We start from the raw sequence: 16201 nt of genomic DNA, 5'->3' as shown, positions 1-16201 counted from the left end.
GAGTTTCCTCTTCTCAGATTAAATTGACTTAAGTGATTTATCACATTTTCCCCTTTTTCTTGTTTGTCAGGAAGATTACAGTTGATCTTTTCACTCAACCACTTGACTTTTTGTATTTTGAATATTTACTTTTCTCCTCCTGTTTCCCACTAAAAATATTGGTTTATTAATTTATTTTTTCCTTCTTTTACTAAGTCCCTCACTCATATCCTTTTGGGAAAGAGGTGAGACAGAAATATATGTATTTATGTGTGTGTGTGTATGTGTACATACACGAGGTGCTGATTACAAAGTCTGTAAGGACCCAGTGTCTATAAAATTTTGTTGAATAATCATTTCTCAAGTAAGAAACAGACTTTTCAAAGGAAAAAAGTACACTCCATACATGCATTAAAAAAAATCTTATTGTTTTTAAGAAAATGAAAAATAAAAACTTTATAAACACCAAAAAAGAATAGATTTTTCAGATGTATATATTTTTATATATTTTCAGATATGTATGTATATATATCTTCATGCAGAAATATTTCCTTATTAATTTTTATTTTTAAGTTTGACACCCAAGTTTAAGTTTTAATATTAGCAACTTCTTTAAATCAACTAGTGCCTTCTTTCCCCCTTTTACATTTCATTCTTATGTTTGTCCAACAAATATTTCTTGGTGCCTAATATGCTAGCTTTTTAGGTGAAGAAAACTCTATGAAAATGAATCAAATTGTCATCAGGGAGCATATGTGCTACTGGGGGATATGGACTCCTGAGAGGAAGAACAGGCCTAATGAGATCAGAGGTGCTTTCCTTAAAAAGATGTGAAATTTGAATACCATGCTAATTCTGATTTAAAATGACAGGTAGGAGAAAGGCCTGGGCTTTTTTTCCTGACATTATTACTGAATCTAATAGGATTCCACTAGTTTGCCCACAGCCTCAGGTGAAATTGGTTTTTCTGTTCATTATCTTGGTGCCTTTTCTACAATAGCTACAAATAAGATGTCCTCTCATATCTGCAAAGAATGAGAATGAATTTTGTTTAGTCACATCCCTGCCTGTACTCTTCAGGACAGGAAGAAAATACAGCCTAAGAGCCCCTGGTTGTTGAGTCCCATTTTCTTGTTATTGTGTACTACACTTTTAGCATATTTTTTAGGATGACTTAACTATCCTATATACTTACCATTGTCATATTTTCATCCCTGTGGTTGTTTAAAGCAACAAGAGTCTTTTATCCTATTTCATGGAGAAATGCAATGCATTATTAATCATGATTGTTTTATTTGTATGTCAACACTGCTTCAATGGAGCCTGGATCACCCCAGGGATAATTCTTGATGTGTGAAGGAGACTTTCAGATCAGGGGTCTCTTTAGGGATGTTTCTTTCCATCTCAGAGAATCTTTTTGGCTTTAACATAATGGTACGTTTTATCTGTGAATGCTCCTCCCATGTTAGAGATGTGCTCAGTAGCACAGTTATGTCCAACTCTTTGCGTCCTCATGAACTGTTGCTGCCAGGCTCCTCTATCCCTGGAATTTTTCAGGAAAGATTGCTGGAGTGGGTTACCATTTCCTACTCCAGAGGATCTTTCTGACCCAGGGATCGAACTCGCATCTCTTGTGTCTCCTACATTGGCAGGTGGATTCTTTAACACTAGGGCCCACCTGGGAAGCCCATGTTAAGGATGACGGCACTCATTTTGAACTTATCTTGTCAATGCCTACTGAGCTGCCAGTGTGAGTTTTATGCCATGTTGAAACCTGGACTGAATGTAACTGCAGTATTTTGTATGTTAAAACTGTAGTGAAGACTGAAAGTAAGAATATAAGATACTTTGTGGGTATATAGTTTAGTTGGTCTTCTCTCACACTCTGACTCTAAGAAGAAATACTGGATATGGGAGGGGCTTAATGAATTTAGGATAGACCCTGTTATTGAAGTTGGGGTAACCAGTGGTTCCAGTTTCTAGCACCAAAAGTCCTGGCTCCAGGAAACCCCTCACTTTGGGGCACAGTGGCATGGTTCAGTTCAGTTCACTTCACTTCAGTCACTCAGTCATGTCTGACTCTTTGCGACCCCATGGACTGCAGCATGCCAGGCCTCCTTGTCCATCACAAACTTCTGGAGCTTGCTCAAACTCATTTCCATTGAGTCTGTGATGCCATCCAACTATCTCATCCTCGGTCATCCCCTTCTCCTCCTGCCTTCAATCTTGCCCAGCGGCAGAGTCTTTTCTAATGAGTTGGCTCTTCTCATCAGGCAGCCAAATTATTGGAGCTTCAGCTTCAGCATCAGTCCTTCCAGTGAATATTCAGGACTGATTTCCTTTGGGATTGATTGGTTTGATCTCTTTGCAGTCCAAGGGACTCTCAAGAGTCTTTTCCAATACTACAGTTCAAAAGCATCAATTCTTTGGCACTCAGCTTTCTTTATGGTCCGACTCTCACATCCATACGTGGCTACTGGAAAAACTATAGCTTTGACTAGATGAACCTTTGTTGGCAAAGTAATGTCTCTGTTTTTTAATATGCTGACCTGGTTGGTCATAGCTTTTCTTCCAAGGAGCAAGCATCTTTTAATATCATAACTACAGTACAGAGACCTGGGTTCGATCCCTGAGTTGGGATGATCCCCTGGAGGAGGGTATAGCAACCCACTCCAGTATTCTAGCCTGGAGAATCTGCATGGATGGAGGAGCCTGGTAGGGTACTGTCCATAGGGTCGCAAAGAGTTAGACATGACTGAGTGAAAGCAATCTTGATCTAGGTTTGTCATAGCTTTTTTTCCAAGTAGCTGCTGCTGCTGCTGCTGCTAAGCTGCTTCAGTTGTGTCTGACTCTGTGCGACCCCAGAGACGGCAGCCCACCAGGCTCCCCCATCCCTGGGATTCTCCAGGCAAGAACAGTGGAGTGGGTTGCCATTTCCTTCTCCAATGCATGAAAGTGAAAATGAAGTCGCTCAGTTGTGTCCAACTCCTAGCAACCCCATGGATGTTGTGTCTGACTCCTAGTGACCCCATGGACTGCAGCCTACCAGGCTCCTCTGTCCATGGGATTTTTGAGGCAAGAGTACTGGAGTGGGTTGCCATTGCCTTCTCCACTTCCAAGTAGCAAGTGTCTTTTAATTTCATGGCTGCAGTCACCATCTGCAGTGATTTTGGAGCCCAAGAAAATAAAGTCTCTCACTGTTTCCATTGTTTCCCCATTGATTTGCCAGGAAGTGATGGGACCTGATGCCATGATCTTCATGTTTTGAATGTTGAGTTTTAAGCCAGCTTTTCCACTAGAATGGTTGATCATACTGCATTTGAAGATCAGATGGAAGCTGTGTCACAACATGACCATAAGGTGACTTGGACTCTAGGACCTCAGTTTCTAGTAAGGCAACCTTAAACGCAGGCTTCCCAGGTGGCTCAGTGGTAGAAAATCCACCTGCCAATGCAGGAGATGCAGATTGCATTCCTCGGTTGGGAAGATCCCCTGGAGTAGGAAATGGTAACCCACTCCAGTATTCTTGCCTGGAAAATCCATGGGCAGAGGAGTTTGGTGGGCTACCGTCCATGGGATCTCAGAGGATCAGACACAACTGAGCATGCATGCAACCTTAAAACACAGCATTTTTCTTTGCAGGAAACTTATACCTATTTATTAGCTTAAGTAAAGATGGTTTATTATAAGGAGTCTTGTAGAAATAAAGAAAAATTGAGCAACTAGGGTCCTAAAAAGATAAGAGGCTCTGAGGACCTCAGCAGCTTATGTTCAAGGATTTTAATGTAGCATTCTGCCATTAATGAGATTCCCTGGTGGCTCAGAGAGTAAGTAAAGAGTCTGCCTGCCATTCAGGGGACCCAGGTTCAATCCCTGGATCAGGAAGATTCCCTGGAGAAGGGAATGGCTACTCACTCCAGTCTTCTTGCCTGGAGAATTCCATGGAGAGAGGAGCCTCAGGCCCCAGTCCATGGGGTTACAAAGAGTTGGACATGATTGAGTGACCAACACTTTTACTTTCATCCTGCCATTAATATGAGCTAGCTCCCAACTCCCTTAGGCTCTATGCCCCTTAGTTCAAATGTTTGAGAACAAGAATTTTAGTGACTTACATGTGCCTGCTGCTAAGTCGCTTCAGGCGTGTCCAACTCTGTGCGACCCCATAGACGGCAGCCCACCAGGCTTCCCCGTCCCTGGGACTCTCCAGGCAAGAGTACCAGAGTGGGGTGCCATTGCCTTCTCTGGGAGTTGATTACTCTTTGGTCTTATGTCCGAACACAGTCTACTTAGCAGTTGCCCAGGGTCCGAATACTGGTCATTGCAATTGACTGGAGAGCACCCACCACCCCAGCTGATCGTGGTAATTCTGATCCCTTTACCTGTGATTGGTTTGGGAATGGATACGTTACCCAGTTCTCATCAATGAGACCCGAGGGGAATCTTCTGGAGGGCTTCTGGGAAAGGTTCATAAATCCTCAGAATGAGGCACATGTCCTCTGCATACTGTCATGTACCCTTGTATTGTCTGGAACTATGGAAGCGGTCTTGCTAGCAGTCTGAGGGTGAAGACTGCACAAGAAGGGCAGAGTGGAGAGGACGAAAAATCTTGAGGCTTTTACAAAATCTTTGAGTCAGTCAGTCAACCCAGAGTGTGCCCTACTGATGAACTTCTAGAAATTGGAGAGTTAAAAAAATTCTTTCCTTGCTTAGGAAACATATGATGTACCCTGTATCCTAGGATGTATAATGCATCCTGGGGTAATTATAATGTATCATCATCATCATCTCACAAACACCAGTTGGCTGGTGGGAGCTGGTAGAACTGCTCCTGTGAGTGGAATATATTCTTTAAGAAAGCTTGAGAATGAAGAGTATCACTTCTACACAAGTAAACCATAGATTCGCTGTAGTTCTTCATTTGAACCTCTTCCTTAATGACTTGAATCCTCTTTTGAGTGTGCTGATTACACGTCTCCTCTCTCTTTAAAGAGAATAAGAGATAAAAGATCCTACATCCTTTTACTTACAAATGCAGTTGCTCTAATCACAACCTAGGAAGGGTTCCCATAAGCAATGGGCCCTGCTGTCTATTGCTTGCCAGGAGGAAGCACCTCAAAAAGAAAGTCATTGCAATAGGTTAGACATCTTCTAATGTTAACTGGATTATAATGAGCTCTGTTCAGAGAAGCATCTTATCTGATTACTCAGAATACATTTTGTAAGCAGTTCATTTTACAATATGTACAAGGAAAATTTCATTGCTAAAGGGTAAATGTTTTACAAGTGCTTTACATATGTGTGAAAGTGTTACTTGCTCAGTTGTGTCCAACTCTTTTGCGACCCCATGGACTGTAGCCCACCTGGCTCCTCTGTCCATGGAATTCTCCAGGCAAGAATACTGGAGTGGGTTGCCATTCCCTTCTCCAAGGGATCTTCCTAACTGAGGGATCAAACCCGGGTTTCCCACATGGCAGGCTGATTCTTTAGTCTGAGCTGGCAGGGAAGCCATGTGTGTGTGTGTGTGTGTGTGTGTGTTATATTTTTAATGATCAAGCTAGATATTGTATAATATAAAAATTTGTAATTGTCCAGGTTTAACATGCTGCCACGTTTGTGTCCTTGAACTCTACATGTCATGATTTTTGATTCACCTGTGAGTTAGACTGGGAGAATCTTGGTAACAGAGAAGCTTCATGGGAAGGAGGGTATTTTTTCCAGGCCACCCATGGGCATATCTTAGAATAATCTGACTGGCTGTTAAAGCATGTGATTAGAGTTGGCTTCACAGATGTGTGATCATATACAATTATCCAGGGCCTCCTCTTCTGGAGGACCTTGTACTTGGTTGACTGTTCTGCTTTAGCCATCTTGAAAATCTTAATGCCTTTGAACAAGGAGCTCTACAGTTTTATTTTGTATGTGTTCCTACATATGATTCCTTACTCATCTGGATCTGGCAGCACCAAATACTTATACTCTTAGTTCTATCAGAGAATAGAATTTTGTTCTTATCAAAACTCATAAAACAACATTTGTGGGGTTTGGCTGAAGGCTGTGTGGCCTTTCTGCTCCTCTGAACATGCTAAAATCAATTTCTGGATTAACCCACTATTTTCAGTGCCTGGAACTCATGATTTTCTGCTCTTATTGCCTACCCCGGGCCCCCATTGCTTTACTGAATTGCTCTTTGGTGGCAGGCCTTCCCATTGAAGGATGTCTAAAAAAGTCTATATCGCACTCATCATTGTATTTACTAGAAAGATAGTGTTGAGAATGTTGTCTTTAACAGTATTCACCATCCTTTGCTGGGTCTTCGTTGCTACATGGGTTTTCTCTAGTTGTGGGGAGCGGGGGCTACTCTTCAGGTGCGGTGCGTGGACTTCTCATTGTAGTGGCTTTTCTTGTTGTAGAGAACAGGCTCTAGGGTGCATGGGCTTTAAGTAGTTGCAGCCCTTGGGCTCCGTAGTTGCAGTCCCTCGGCTCTGGAGCACAGACTCAATAGCTGCGGTTGCTCTGTGACATGTGGAATCTTCCTGGACCAGGGATCCAACCCGTGTACCCTGCACTGGCAGGTGGATTCTTTAGCACAGAGCCACCAGGGAAGCCGTGCACTATCCTTACTGTGGAGATCCATGAAAGATATTTTTATTTGTTCTCAGTACCAGGAATGCTTTTCCTGACTTGTTTACCTAGTTTATCTCTTGGATATAGAATCATAAGGTTGCATTTTCCTATTTGTCATGGTTAGACAAAAAAGCTTAGAAAAAAAGTGACTAAGGACTACAGGCACAAACTTCGTATTTTGTGATTTGTTAATTGACTTCCTTCTTGCTTTCATCTCTCCCTCTGCATTCATTTTTTTCACTCACTTCAATTTAAAAACAAATAGCAATCTCTTTTTGTCCTAGCACATGCTATAGTATAAGTGGCCTTAAATTCTTCTAGAATATGTTGAATAATAATTGTATAACAAAAGTTATGTCTTGTATATACTATGTTTCCCCCTGGAAACATATAAAGGAAACATTTTTAAAGAGTGGCAAGATTTGAGGAGTGAAGAACAGTGACGGAGTTTTTACTGTGTAGGGATACAAAGACATTTTAGAATGTTATTGCAAGAAATGACAAGGAAAATGTTTGGTAATAGTAAAATGTGACTTGGAATAGATTCTCTCCCTAAAAATCAATTGCGTTTGAGTTTTATTTCATGGTGACTCTTGAAAAAAAATTCCCCATTTCTTTGTGCTTTATTGTCATCTCTGAAGAGTGGGTAACAACATACCATATGTTTATACATATCCAGGAATGGTATTTAATATTACCATACTTAAAAGAAAAAAAGAATTGTTTTTAAGTAGATATTTTTGTAAGTACAAAGAATTTATTATAGCTGATCTCTTTAAAAAAAATCAGTGCTGCTGCTTTTCGTTGTTTTGTAAAGGATGAAAGATTGCTTACCCTGGAAATAAGATAAGTTTAGAAAGAAAGAAATGAAATTATAATATGTATCTTTGTTTTCTGATTTCAAAACTTACATTGTTATGTTTCCTTATGACATTTTTGATCCAGTAATTAATCCAGTATTCGTTCACAGTGTTTTTGGAGGACCTATAAAGTACCAGGTATTGTTTGAAGTGATAGGAATATATCAGTGAGCAAAAAGCACCCCACCTTATGGTTCTCATATCTAATGATTTCCCCCAAATCATCTCTATTGATTGTTTGAGTTTATATCCTTTTCCACTGCTATATTTTATTTTGTTTTAGCATGTTGAAATCAACTTTGCCTCTCAATGTTCTGGGCTTTCCTTCTCTTTCCTTTTTCACTGATCAAATGCCTGGAAGCTTCGCTTGATTTGCTAGTGAGCCACATATTTTACTGCTTACGGGGGTTATGCGATGTGCTTGATTTGGGCTAATTTACATATTTTCCTGATTAAGCTACATATTAGCCTTTTGACCTTTGCACTTCTTCAAAGGTAGAGAATAATTAGCCTGCACAATTTGATAGGAAGAATTCACATCTGTTAAATCTTTTTTTTTCACCTCAATTAACAGACACTTATGATAATATATAGATTTTCTTCCAGGCTAAATATGAAGAAGCTATTTTCATTCTGTCATGAATGGCACCATTGAACATTGTCCATATTTTTTTTAAAAAACAAAAGCTATGCCACTTCTTGTTCAAAGCAAGGAGGGGGAAAAAAAAGGCATTTGTCAATGGAAGACAGCAGTTTATTTTTTTTAATTAATTTTTTTGGAGTATAGCTGCTTTACAGTGTTGTGGTAGTTTCTGCTGCTGCTGCTAAGTTGGTTCAGTCGTGTCTGACTCTGTGCGACCCCATAGATGGCAGCCCACCAGGCTCCCCCGTCCCTGGGATTCTCCAGGCAAGAACACTGGAGTGGGTTGCCATTTCCTTCTCCAATGCATGAAAGTGAAAAGTGAAAGTGAAGTCGCTCAGTCGTGTCCGACTCTTTGCGACCCGTGGACTGTAGCCCACCAAGCTCCTCTGTCCATGGGATTCTCCAGGCAAGAATACCGGAGTGGGTTGCCATTTCCTTCTCCAGGGGATCTTCCCCACCCAGGGATCAAACCCAGGTCTCCCACATTGCAGGCAGACGCTTTAACCTCTGCACCACCAGGGAAGCCCTTAGCTATGCGACATAGAAGGAAACAAAAAGGGTGATGCTATTTGCAAAAAGTGTGAGTCTGCAGTTGGCACTCAAATGGATATGTACTACAGTATCTAGTTAGATGAAGATTTGGAATTTCTTTACTGGAAGGAACGCCTTTTAACCCTTCAGCTCACTTTTCTGACTAGATGGAGAAAAGCTACCTCAGAATAGCTTTGTCCTGGGGATAATTGTCCTGGAGGAGAGAAATAATAGGACTCTTTGGGAAGGCTTGTTAGAGGATAGGAGACTTGATGCTATGATCCTTACTTCTTGAAGCATGCTGATATTAGCAACTCGCTGGTGGATTATGATGGCTCTAGGGTGTCACGCACCCTTCCTAGCCCAGGGGAAACTCATCAGGAAGAAAAGAGGAGTGTCAGCTTTTCAGTGCAGCTCACATCAGGACTTTCAGGTCCAGGTGAAGTGCTGCTTCGACTCAAAGGTTTCCTCTACCCACCTTAGCATTGCTTTAGACACATGGGCTCGCTGTGTTACTGTAGCTAAAGAACAAAGACCTTGCAAGTCACAGGGTTACCCTTAAGGGAACAGAATCTCCTTTCCTTGGTAAACCAGCCGGGCCTCTGCAAGCGTCTGAGTCAGCAGTGGAGCCCCAACAAATTGGGCAAAGGCCTTTGGGCCTGTGTGAAGTTTTAGTAGCAATCTTGTGTGGTGGCCCCAAGAGCAGCGTCCACTCGGAAATGAAAGTTGCTTTTCAGAGGACTGAGCAGACATCCCAGTTTTCTCAGTGCAGAGCTTTGAAATAAGGATTTTTAGTAAACTTCCAAGTGAAAGTGAAAGTGTTAGTTACTCAGTCATGTCCAAATCTTTGCAACCCTGTGGACAGTAGGGTCTTCTGTTCATGGGATTCTCTAGGCAAGAATACTAGAGTGAGTAGCCTATCCCTTCTCCATTGGATCTTTCCAACCCAGGAATTGAACAAGAGTCTCCTGCATTGCAGGCAGAGCCTTTATCATCTCAGCCACCAGGGAAGCCCCAAACTTCCAAGGCCCTTGAACAGATCAGCAGGGAAGGGGAAACCTGAATAAGGGGGAAACTTCCTGCTCATTTGTCCTGCGGGTGGTGGTAGGTAGAGATGGGTGTTTTTAAATTTGGAAAAATATGAAAGAAATGAAGTGAGATCATCTCATTACCTTCACCATCCATATCAAGATGTTTACGAGGAATTGACTAGGACTGATTTTCTAAAGCAACTAAGGAGGGACTTGCCTGGGGGTCCAGTGGTTCAGAATCTGCCTGCCAATGCAGAGGACGCAGGTTCAGTCCCTGGTCCGGGAAGATCCCACATTGCATGGATCAGCTAAGCCCATGTTCCACAGCTGCTGAGCCTGTGCTCTAGAGCCCATGCTTCGAAACAAGAGAAGCCACTGCAATGAGAAGCCCACGCAGGGCAATGCAGAGTAGCAACCACTCGCCACAGCTAGAGAAAGCCTGCATGCAGCAACAAAGACCCAGCGTGGCTGTAAGTAAATAAACAAAGCGACCAAGGATAGTTGTGGGCACTTCAATAAGGAACCTTTCAGGGAAGCAGCACTTGCAGATCCCTGGGTGAAAGAAGTGCTTGGGTCTTTCCAGTAGTTACTGTGAGTGGTATCATTTGAAATTAAAGTGTTCCCATTAAAATTGGTCAACCACTTGTAAAAGAATGAAACTACCACACTATCTAACACCATACACAAAAATAAACTCAAAATGGATTAAAGATCTAAACATAAGACCAGAAATTATGAAACTCCTAGAGGAGAACATAGGCAAAACACTCTCTGACATAAATTACAGCAGGTTCCTCTATGACCCACCTCCCAGAGTAATGGAAATAAAAGCAAAAATAAACAAATGGGACCTAATTAAACTTAAAAGCTTCTGCACAACGAAGGAAACTATAAGCAAGGTGAAAAGACAGCCTTCAGAATGGGAGAAAATAATAGCAAAGGAAGCAACTGACAAAGAATTAATCTCAAAAATATGCAAGCAACTTATGTAGCTCAAAACCAGAAAAATAAATGACCCAATCAAAAAAATGGGCCAAAGAACTAAACAGACATTTCTCCAAAGAAGACATACAAATGGCTAACAAACACATGAAAAATGCTCAACATCACTCATTATCAGAGGAATGCAAATCAAAACCACAATGAGGTACCATCTCACACTGGTCAGAATGGCTGTGATCCAAGGGTCTACAAGCAATAAATGCTGGAGAGGGTGTGGAGAAAAGGGAACCCTCTTACACTGTTGGTAGGAATGCAAACTAGTACAGCCACTATGGAGAACAGTGTGGAGATTCCTTAAAAAACTGGAAATAGAACTGCCATATGACCCAGCAATCCCACTTCTGGGCATACACTCTGAGGAAACAAGAATTGAAAGAGACACATGTACCCCAGTGTTCATCACAGCACCGTTTACAATAGCCAGGACATGGAAGCAACCTAGATGTCCATCGGCAGATGAATGGATAAGAAAGCTGTGGTACATATACACGAGTATTACTCAGCCATTAAGAAGAATGCATTTGAATCAGTCTTAATGAGATGGATGAAACTGGAACCTATTATACAGAGTGAAGTAAGCCAGAAAGAAAAACACCAATACAGTATACTAATGCAGATATATATGAAATTTAGAAAGATGGTAATGATGACCCTGTATGCGAGACAGCAAAAGAGACACAGATGTATGGAACAGTACATCTGGGAGAAGGCGAGGGTGGGGTGATTTGAGAGAATAGCATTGAAACATGTATATTATCATGTGTGAAACAGATTGCCAGCCCAGGTTCAATGCATGAGAGAGGATGCTCAGGGCTAGTGCCCTGGGATGACCCTGAGGGATGGGATGGGGAGGGAGGTGGGAGCAGGGTTCAGGATGGGGAACATGTGTATACCCATGGCTGATTCATGTCAATGTATGGCAAAAACCGCTACAATATTGTAAAGTAATTAGCCTCCAAGTAAATTAAAAAAAAATTAATTAAAAAAAAGTGTTCCCATTAAGTCTGTCTACGAACTTTTGAGGTGGCCTCTTATTATTAGAGAAGGTCTATGCATAGTTTTGAAGCCAAGACTAGTCTATGATTTTATAGTTTCTCATGAGCCAGGGTAAGGAGTGAAGTTTGTCTCTTTTCACAAACTACCTCAAGCCTCTTCAGTCTATGAGGCCTTTTCTCTCTACACATGGAAATGATTTTGTTAGGATCTGGGAAGGACTTAACTGGCTCCCATCGTGGGGCTTTGGTATGGAGCTTTTTTGTTTTTTTCCTCCTCCCAATACTTCGGTGGACATGGTCATCTTTTTTTCTCTGTTGAAACTGTAATGCCCATGAAAGTGAAAGTCTCTCAGTCATATACGACTCTTTGCAACCCCATCGACTATACAGTCTGTGGAATTCTCTAGGCCAGAATACTGGAGTGAGTAGCCTTTCCCTTCTCCAGGGGATCTTCCCAATCCAGGGATCGACCCCAGGTCTCTGGCATTGAAGGAGGATTCTTTACCAGCTGAGCCACAAGGGAAGCCCAAGAATACTGGAGTGAGTAGCCTATCCCTTCTCCAGAGGATCTTCCTGACCCAGGAATCAAACCGGGGTCTCCTGCATTGCAGGCAGACTCTTTACCAACTGAGCTATCAGGGAAGCCCATGAGCCCCAGCAAGACTCCCTAGAGGCACGTTGCATAATAGTGGTTCATCAGAGTGTGAATATTGGTTTCTCTCAGATCTAAAATATGTTCTGGAATATGTTTCTCTTTTCCATTTTAGGAACTATGTACAGTATTTTAACTGTTCAGCATTTAGTGATTGTGAAAAGCTATGGCAGGAATAATAGGTCTGACATTGCCTTACACAGTATTTAGCACATAACAGGTATACAATAAATGCTTGTTGAAAAAGTAAAGGAAAAACTGCTTCCTAAGAAAATATCCCATTGCCTCCTCCAGGGGATCGTCCCAACCCAGGAATCGAACCTGCATCTCCTGTGTCTCCTGCATTGTGGCAGGCAGGTTCTGTGGTACATATAGATGATAGAATTTAACTCAGCCATAGAAAAGAACAAAATAATGTCTTTTGCAGAAACATGGATGGACCTAGAGAGTATCATACTGAGTGAAGTAAGTCAGACAGAGAAGGAGAAATATCCTATGACATCCCTTATATGTGGAATCTAAGAAGAAATGATACAAATAAACTTACTTAAAAAACAGAAAGAGACTTACAGATTTGGAGAACAAGCTTATGGTTGCTGGGGTGGGTAAGGGAAGGTTGGGGAAGGGATAATTAGGGCGTTTGGGATGGCTGTGTACACACTGGTTGGTTGCAAGGAGATCCAATCAGTCCATCCTAAAGGAAATCAGTCCTGAATATTCATTGGAAGGACTGATGCTGAAGCTGAAACTCTAATACTTTGGCCACCTGATGTGAAGAACTGACTCACTAGAAAAGACCCTGACACTGGGAAAGATTAAAGGCAGGAGGAGAAGGGGATGACAGAGGATGAGATAGTTGGATGGCATCACTGACTCGATGGACATGAGTTTGAGTAAGCGCTGGAAGTTGGTGAGGGACAGGGAAGCCTGGCATGCTGCAGTCCATGGGGTTGCAAAGAGTCAGACACGACTGAGCGACTGAACTGACTGACTGACTGACTGTGTACATACTGCTATATTTAAAATGGATAACCAACAAGGACCTACTGTATAGTACAACTGTATAGTGAAACTCTGCTCAATGGTATGTGTTAGCCTGGGTGGGTGGGGAGTTTCGGGAACAATGGATACTTGTCTGTGTAAGGCTGAATCCCTTAGCTGTTCACCTGAAACTATCACAACATTGTTTGCTGATTAACTATACCCCAATACAAAATAAAAAGTTTTAAGAACCACAAAGAAAACCCCAAATATGATCTGTTTGAAAAGGAAGGGATAATGATAAATCACTGTTTTTCTTTTCTATTTGGAAAGAAAGGAATAATGATAAGTCACTGTCATATTTGCTGACTTACAGAGTCTACAAAAAATCCCAAGAAATACCTATGCAAGAGAATCCTAATTAGTGATGCTTGTAAAAACACGTGATCTCTTTGCATCCCTGCTGTCTCACTGGTGGCAGCATGAGCCAACCTAATCACAGTCGTTGCTCTGGAAAATGCATTTACTCCTTCAAATTTTTAGTCAACTTCAAGGTTCTTAGACAAGTCAGGGAGGAGCAGAAACCTGAAACTTAAATTGTACTTTCTAAAACCCCTAATATGGAGGATTAATGTAAGTTATCTGAGTAAAGCCCTAAGAAGCCAAATCATCCTTCACACATTACTCATTTTACCCCTTTATGACATGTAAGAAGATAGAAGGAGGATTTCTCAGTTCAGTTCAGTTCAGTCGCTCAGTTGTGTCCGACTCTGGGCAGTCGTAAATTATGAGAACGATCACTTTGCTTTAAAAATAGTGATGCTGAGCCACAGGTTACAGGAATCTACAGCCACTCAGGGCCTTCAAAGCGAGTTTCAGCTCTCTTGTATTATAACTTCTCTGTATATAAAAAAGGCATGGCTAAACTTGTCCCTTAAACTGGAAGCTTCACCCTGAATAAAAGACACCCAACTCAGGCAGTGATTCAAAACCACCAGTTGGTGGACCAGCTGCATTAGTATGAATTAAAAACTTGCCAAAATATTGATTTGAGGGCCACACTCTTGAAATTATGATTCAGTAGAGCTTAGTGAGGTCCAGCTCTGTGTGCATATTGAAAGGTTTTTAAAATTTCTGGTTGTAGAATGAATTATATGATTAGAGAAATCTTTCCTGATAATTCATTTAAAAATGAACAGTAAAATAGTTAAAATTAAATCTATCTATGTATTGCTCTTTCTAAAAGAGTGACAGAGAGAAAGACACTGCGGACTTCATGTCTTTAGTATTGTGAGGAAATAAACACAAACACATTTTATAAGTAGTTGAGTTACAAGCAGAATAATGGAATTCATTTGGTTGAAGCGTGATAAGGAAGCTTGACTTCACAGAATTAAAGTGAATGTGTTAGTCACTCAGTCGTGTCTCTGACTCTTTTGCAACCATTTGGACTGCAGCATGCCAGGCTCCTCTGCCCATGAAATTCTCCAGGCAAGAATACTAGAGTGGGTAGCCATTCCCTTCTTCAGGGAATCTTCCCAACCCAGGGGCTGAACCCAGGTCTCCCACATTGCAGGCAGATTCTTTACCATCTGACCCACTGAAGAAGCCCCCATAAAATTAAGCAAAGTGTCAAATCTGGTATGACCCAGAGGCTTTGTTAATTGCCGGTGTCTGACAGCCTGGTTTTTATTTTTATTTTTATTTTTTTTTCTTTTCACTTTTAAACTTTTTTTTTTTTTTCTTTTTTTTTTTTATTAAATTTTAAAATCTTTAATTCTTACATGTGTTCCCAAACATGAAACCCCCTCCCACCTCCCTCCCCATAACATCTCTGTGGGTGATCCCCATGCACCAGCCCCAATCATGCTGTATCCTGCGTCAGACATAGACTGGCGATTCAATTCTTACATGATAGTATACATGATAGAATGCCATTCTCCCAAATCATCCCGCCCTCTCCCTCTCTCTCTGAGTCCAAAAGTCCGTTATACACAGCTGTGTCTTTTTTCCTGTCTTGCATACAGGGTCGTCATTGCCATCTTTCTAAATTCCATATATATGTGTTAGTATACTGTATTGGTGTTTTTCTTTCTGGCTTACTTCACTCTGTATAATCGGCTCCAGTTTCATCCATCTCATCAGAACTGATTCAAATGAATTCTTTTTAACGGCTGAGTAATACTCCATCGTGTATATGTACCAAAGCTTCCTTATCCATTCATCTGCTGATGGACATCTAGGTTGTTTCCATGTCCTGGCTATTATAAACAGTGCTGCGATGAACATTGGGGTACATGTGTCTCTTTCAATTCTGGTTTCCTTGGTGTGTATACCCAGCAGTGGGATTGCTGGGTCATAAGGTAGTTCTATTTGCAATTTTTTAAGGAATCTCCACACTGTTCTCCATAGTGGCTGTACTAGTTTGCATTCCCACCAACAGTGTAGGAGGGTTCCCTTTTCTCCACACCCTCTCCAGCATTTGTTGCTTGCAGATTTTTGGATCGCAGCCATTCTGACTGGTGTGAAGTGGTACCTCATTGTGGTTTTGATTTGCATTTCTCTGATAATGAGTGATGTTGAGCATCTTTTCATGTGTTTGTTAGCCATCCGTGACAGCCTGGTTTTTAATTGTCCACATGTGAGCTGAAGGAGGAAAGGGTCCCAAAGCCTAGGGTCCCAAGCAGATTGGAAGTCAGATCAGAGTTTGCACATAAACCCAGAACACTCCGAAGATAGTGTGCTCAGGGTGTGCCAAAAAATTGTCTGCCCCTAAGGTGATGCAGATATGCCCCTGTTTTAGCTTTGGCTCTGGGTGAACAAACAGATAAAGACAATGGCCTCCTCTGATAATCCCCGAGCACAAGCTCACACGCACGCGGGACTGTGGCTTGAATTCACAC

Source organism: Capricornis sumatraensis, chromosome 7, assembly GCF_032405125.1.
Source record: "Capricornis sumatraensis isolate serow.1 chromosome 7, serow.2, whole genome shotgun sequence".
Lineage (NCBI taxonomy): Eukaryota > Metazoa > Chordata > Mammalia > Artiodactyla > Bovidae > Capricornis > Capricornis sumatraensis.
Note: the sequence above shows the minus strand (reverse complement) of the source record.